This window comes from Pteropus vampyrus, unplaced genomic scaffold, assembly GCF_000151845.1.
Source record: "Pteropus vampyrus isolate Shadow unplaced genomic scaffold, Pvam_2.0 Scaffold120, whole genome shotgun sequence".
Classification (NCBI taxonomy): Eukaryota; Metazoa; Chordata; class Mammalia; order Chiroptera; family Pteropodidae; genus Pteropus; species Pteropus vampyrus.
Window position 1 is genome coordinate 4157146 of NW_011888901.1, and position 5887 is coordinate 4163032.

The following is a 5887-nucleotide window of genomic DNA, read 5'->3' on the forward strand; positions in this document are numbered from 1 at the left end:
GATTATCTGATGCCAATTCAAACTTCTGTCCTATATATAAGGCCTCTTACATCACCTTGAATTTAAGCTGTTGTTTGAATACCACCAGGGACAAGATGCTCATTGCTTTTCAAGGAATTCATTCAGTATACAGCAGTGCAAAATATGACAAAATTTTTTCTCATGTGAAGCTAAAATCTATTATCTTTATTTTTAAAAAAATTTTTTTTATTACCTTTTAATTTACATGTTTGGTCCTTTTTATTTCTGGAACCACTTAAAATAAACTGAATTTGTCTTATATCTAAGGCCTGTCTTTATTTTAAAAATAAACTTTCCATTTTAAAATAGTTTTAGGCTTACAGAAAAGTTATGAAGTTCTTACAGAGGGGCCGGTCATTTTTTAATACAGCTATTCTGCCCATCCGTTGCTCACTTATCTTCCGAGCACTAACCGTTCCCTGTGTCTTTAATCTCTTTCCACAATCCTTCGCCATTTCACTCAATGAATGCACTCCAGTTTGTCAAAGTCCTTAAGTAAGACACTCAGAACTGGATAGCTGAAAAGCTCCGTGTGTATCCTCTGACTAGGAAGAAGTAGAGAGAGACCATCACCTCTCCTGATCTACACACTGCACTCCTGTCAATGCAGCCAAGCAGGCATTTACTTGTTCAGCAGTCACTTCACATTACTGGCTCATCTTTGATTCAAAAAGATCTCAGTGGAATAGAATAACGTGACATACAGAGACAAATGTAAAGACCTGCATTTAGGTTCAAAAAATAAATTGTAAAACATTCAAAAAGAATCAAGGATATGAAAATTAAAACAATAATGCTGCACCATTTTTTAACAACCAAATTAACAAATATTTGAAACTAATACTATTCTACACAGGTAAAGGTATAGTGTGTGTGAAAATTGGTTCACACTCTCTGGGAAGTAACATATATCAAGAGCCTTTGAAACAGGCGTTCCTTTCAACCTCCCTTCTACCTCTAGGAATTAATTCTAAGAAATAATCAGATATATATAAAAGCATATTTATATATGAAGATGTTTATCACAGAACTATTGTGATGAAAAACACTCAAATGTCCAACAACAGAAGAATCATTAATTCAGTTATTTAAAATCCAAATTATTTTAATGTTATGCCACCATTAAATTGCCACTACCAAGAATTTTAAAAGATTTCAGGGCATGTTAAGATGTAATATTAAGTGAAAAGGCAGAATACAAATTTTACATGTACAATGTGATTCCCAATATATGTTAAAAAAAAAAAAAGTTAGGTTGAATAAATGAAATCTCCCTTTTTTGTGGATCAAAAATGATTGAATATAGGCCATTTTATGTGGTTCAGTCTCATACATGCATAGAAATAAGATTGTAAAGAGATGTGTTAGATGTTAACACTGGTTAACTTTGGATGATAAGTTTATGGATAGAGTTATTTTCATTTGCATTTTTTTCTACACTTTTAATTTTTCTACAGTGGGTAACTACTACTTTATAACCAGAAGAAAAGGGTAATTAATTTAAAAAGAAAACAAGCACAGGAGTAGTACTGGGGAGACCTGAATGACAGCTGTTCATATGAAAATGACTTGAGGTTAGAATAGCCAAAGCTTTATAGTTTTAAGGAAGTGTACCACAGAAAAAGAACACAGGCTTCAGAGCCAAAAGATAAGAGTTCCAAACCCAGGACTGTTACTCACCAGCTGTGTGACCTTGGGCAAATTACTTAACTTCTCTGAGCCTCAGATTCCTCATCTGCAAAATGGGGATAATATCTACTTTGCAGGCTTGTTGGAAGAACAAATAAGGTATCAGGTAGGGTATCTAGACAAAGCCTGGTACTTAGAAGACACTCATTGTATGTTAATTTTTCCCCCACCTCCACCTTCCACGCCCAACCTCCACCCATCAACATGAGTCAGTGGCATGGAATTGCTGTGTGAGATTATGGTATGAAGTATGAAGTATAGGGTAGCTGCTAGAAAAATTAGGCCTTTTCTCAGTTACATAAATGGAGTGCTGTGGACAGCTGGGCATGTTGAGATGTTTGGAGTATTTTGTCCAGTTCCAGGCATGTTATTTTAAGAGGCACATTTATCCACCAGAGCATTTCTGGAAGAGGGTGATTGTGTCATCTGATGAGTGCATGGGAAACTGGGTACATCACTCCTGAAGGAAAACACACACACACACACACACACACACACACACACACACACACACATGCACAGAGAGAAACAAACGTAGAATGTTTGACATGTAGAAGAAAGAAAGACCTAGTGTGTGATCTCCAGTGGGAAGAAGTTACCGCAAAGGAGATTTGATTCAGACTGACCAAAAATTTTCTGATAGCAAGAGGTGACTTTCGACAGGATGGCTGCTCTGTGATATTGAGCTTCCCCACTAATGTGATTACAATCCCAGAAGCCAGGAGCCACCTTACAGGGACAAGAAGGAGAGCCAAAAGGGCAGTAGGTGGCATTAGATTAATGGTTCCTAGACTTGAGGGCATCAAAAGCAGTGAAATGTCAAAAATTGACCAAAAAAAAAAAAAAATTGGAGGACAAATATATCAACTTAAAATCTTGCCATGTTCAGCATAAGCTCCATAGCTGGGGGTGCTGGCCTCACTCCTGGGGGTGCCTGGTTTTGCAGCCGCCGTTTCAAGAGCAGTTTGGGCCAACCTATGGCAGCATGAGGAGGTACAGGTGACAAGTATGGAGTTGTCAGGCTGAATATTCTGTACTGTCCTATGGCTGGGGTCATTGTCTGCCAGGTGACCCTCATGCAGACCTGGTCCTGCTTTGTGCCTTTATGATCCAGAAAGAACTCTGTTCCCAGGAGGCCTGATGCAACCTCAGTGCCCCAGCGTTTGACATCTGCAACTGTGTACCACCCTCCAGAGAACTTGGGGTCCTGAATCCTCACTGCTGTCTGTCCTGAATCAAGTTACCTATCTGCTATGTTACTGACTGGGCCACATTCCTTCTGTAACTTCTAGATCGGGGTCACCAGACTTTTTCCATAAAGAGAGAGATGGTAAATATTTTAGGCTTTGGATGCCATACCATCTCTTTGGTAACTACTTCATTCTGCCCTTGTAGCATAAATGGGCATGGCTGTGTTTAAATAAAACTTTATTTGCAAAAGTAGACAGTGGGCTAGATTTAGCACAAGGAACAACTTTAGCACAAGGACCAACTTCTGCTCTAGGTAAGCAAACCCCATTTTATTTACTTAAGTGGCGTCTTGGCCTAGTCTTTCTCCTAATCTGAGTCTACTATTGGCATTTGTCAATAATAGAGTGGTGTGTGCTAAGTAAGGAAGTTGAAAGAAAACCAACAAATTCACTTGATTAAAAGAAAAAAAATCATTTGCCCAGGAGGACGGATCATTTGATTAAAAGAAAAAAAAAAAAAAGACATTTCGATTATAAGAAATAGAATAATTCAAATCTCAGAATAAAAGACAAAATTTGTGGCTGTTTGTGGACTAGCACTTAGGGATCATTGAGTCATATGGTCTGAAATTCTTCTAATCTTAGGGACTTAATTTTGTTTTTTTAATGTGAGCTGAAGCCAGAATAGGTCTCCTTTCCACTGTTTTTGGACAATTAATTTTCTGAGTTAAGTCCAAATTTTGCATTTATTTTAGTTAAGTTTCAGCTCCTTGTTTCAGGATTTTATAGTTTTGACCCTGCCATGAATATCACAGTAAGGGCCTTGGGCTCATTTTTTTCCCAGCTGATTAGTCTAAGTCAAAAGTTCTCACGTGTGGTTTTGATAGATGTAAGTCACCCACACACACAAAACTCTTCGGAGTCCTCAATAATTCTTAAAAGTATAAAAGTGTCCCAAAGCTAAAAAGTTTGAGAACCACTGGCGTAAGCCAATCATGTACCTCAGCCCTCTGCGGAAGATGATCCAATAGTGGGCAGGCTCAAGTCACTTTGGGCCAATGAGATGTTTAGACAGGCTGGCTTGCTGGGTGTTGAGGTAAAGAAGCTTTCTTGCTCTTAGGAAGGAGCTATAAGAAGTCAGGCTGTCCGTCCTCCTGGGAAAGCAGCCATAGGGCAGTCTGTGGCTATAGTCGACAGTGACTGTCATCTTACAACAGAGCCTTGGGAAGAAGCCATCAGGATAGCAGGAAGAGAAACAGAAAGAACCTGGTCCTTGGCAGCCTTGCAGTGTTGCTTCATCAGAGTCCTGACACTGTTTTCTGCACTTCCAGGTCCCTGAGCCATACATATTTGCTTATTAAGCTACTTGGAAATTTCTTTTTTCTTTTTTTTTTTTTTTTTTTTTTGCAGCCCAAAGCATCCTTTTGAATCTCTATCCTGCCACCCATCATAAGAATGCTCCCCCTTAGATGTAGAATGTAGCATGGGGAAGGTGGTTAATAATGTTGTAATAAATATGTAAGGGGAAAGAGGGGTACTAGATTTAGTGGGGTGATCACTTTGCGAGTTATGTGGTTCTCTGATCACTATACTGTACAGCTGAAACTGGTATATTATTATATGCCAACTATAATTGAAAAAACTCATTGAATTGTACAATGTAAGTACAAGCAACTAATTATTATATTTCAATAAAGATGGGAAAAAAAAGAATGCTCTCTCTTAATTTTATGAATTTTACAAATGTGATATAGGTGAGCCCCCTGTCTTCATGTAAGTCAATGATAGAGATGGTATCCTGCAGAGGTCAGAGCTCACCCACCAGCCCTCCAAGACCATGTGTACCCATTGGTCAATTCTTGTTGAGTCCCGTTATGAAATTATCCCACTCTGGACAGCTCTGAAGACCTCATGTGTTTTCCCCAATTGGATAGCAAGCCCTGGGAAGAAACTCCATCTTCCATATTGATCCTCCAATAAGACTCCTTCATAAAGAACGAGACTGATTGGTATAGAGAGAGGAGTCTTAGAAAAATTCAGAAGTGGGTGTGGTCTGCTTCCTAGCTTCATCTTTTCTCCCTTAATTCTGCTGCTTTCCCCTCCAGGCTTCTCTAACATGACCCCACCCTATCCTCTAAGGGAGAGGCAGCTTGTCCATCATATTCCCACTGGGAATATTCAACTTATGGAACTGCTTTAGAAAAGTGCATCTCCAAGGTGCACCCAACTTCATGGGCAGCAGCAGGAGGTAGAGGGAGAACACTGACTCTTTTTGTAGCTACACTTGGTTTGAATCCTTCCTCTGCTACTTGTTTTTTTTATTTCCCCTTGATTTTTTCCACCCGTTTTATTGAGATATAATTGGCATACATCACTGTGTAAGTTTAAGGTGTATAATATAATCACTTGACTTATATATATTATGAAATGATACCACAGTAAGTTAACACTCATCATCTCATATAGATACCCCAAAACATGTTTTTTTTCCATTGTGATGAGAATTCTTACGATTTACTGTCTTAGCAACTTTAATACATGTTAAGTATTAGTCATCACATTGTATGTTACATTCCTAGCACTCATATATCTTAAAACTGAAATTTTGTGCCTTTTGACTACCTTCATCCAATTCTGCCTCTGGTAACCATGAATCTGACCTCTTTTACTATGAGTTTGATGGTTTTTTGTTGTTTGTTTTTTAAGATTCCACCTATAAGTGAGTTCATGCAGTATCAGCCTTACTCTTGCCTGACTTACTTCACTGAGCACAATGCCCTTAAGGTCCATCCATGTTGTTGCAAACGTCGGGATTTCTTTCTTTTTTGTGGCTAATATTCCATTGTATATATATAACACCATTTCTTTATCCATTCATCTATCAATCGACACCTAGATCGTTGCTGTGTCTTGGCTATTGCTAGTACTACTACAATGATAGCAGAGGTGCAGATACCTCTCTGAAGCCTGCTTCCATTATTTTCTTT

The 5887-nt window shown here is 38.5% G+C and overlaps 1 protein-coding gene across 1 annotated transcript in view; it reads right to left on the bottom strand.

Moving 5' to 3' along the window:
- Window positions 1–5887, bottom strand: part of SCTR (secretin receptor) — an 81431-nt gene that overhangs the window by 22991 nt on the left and 52553 nt on the right. The gene's annotated exons all lie outside the window — the stretch shown is intronic.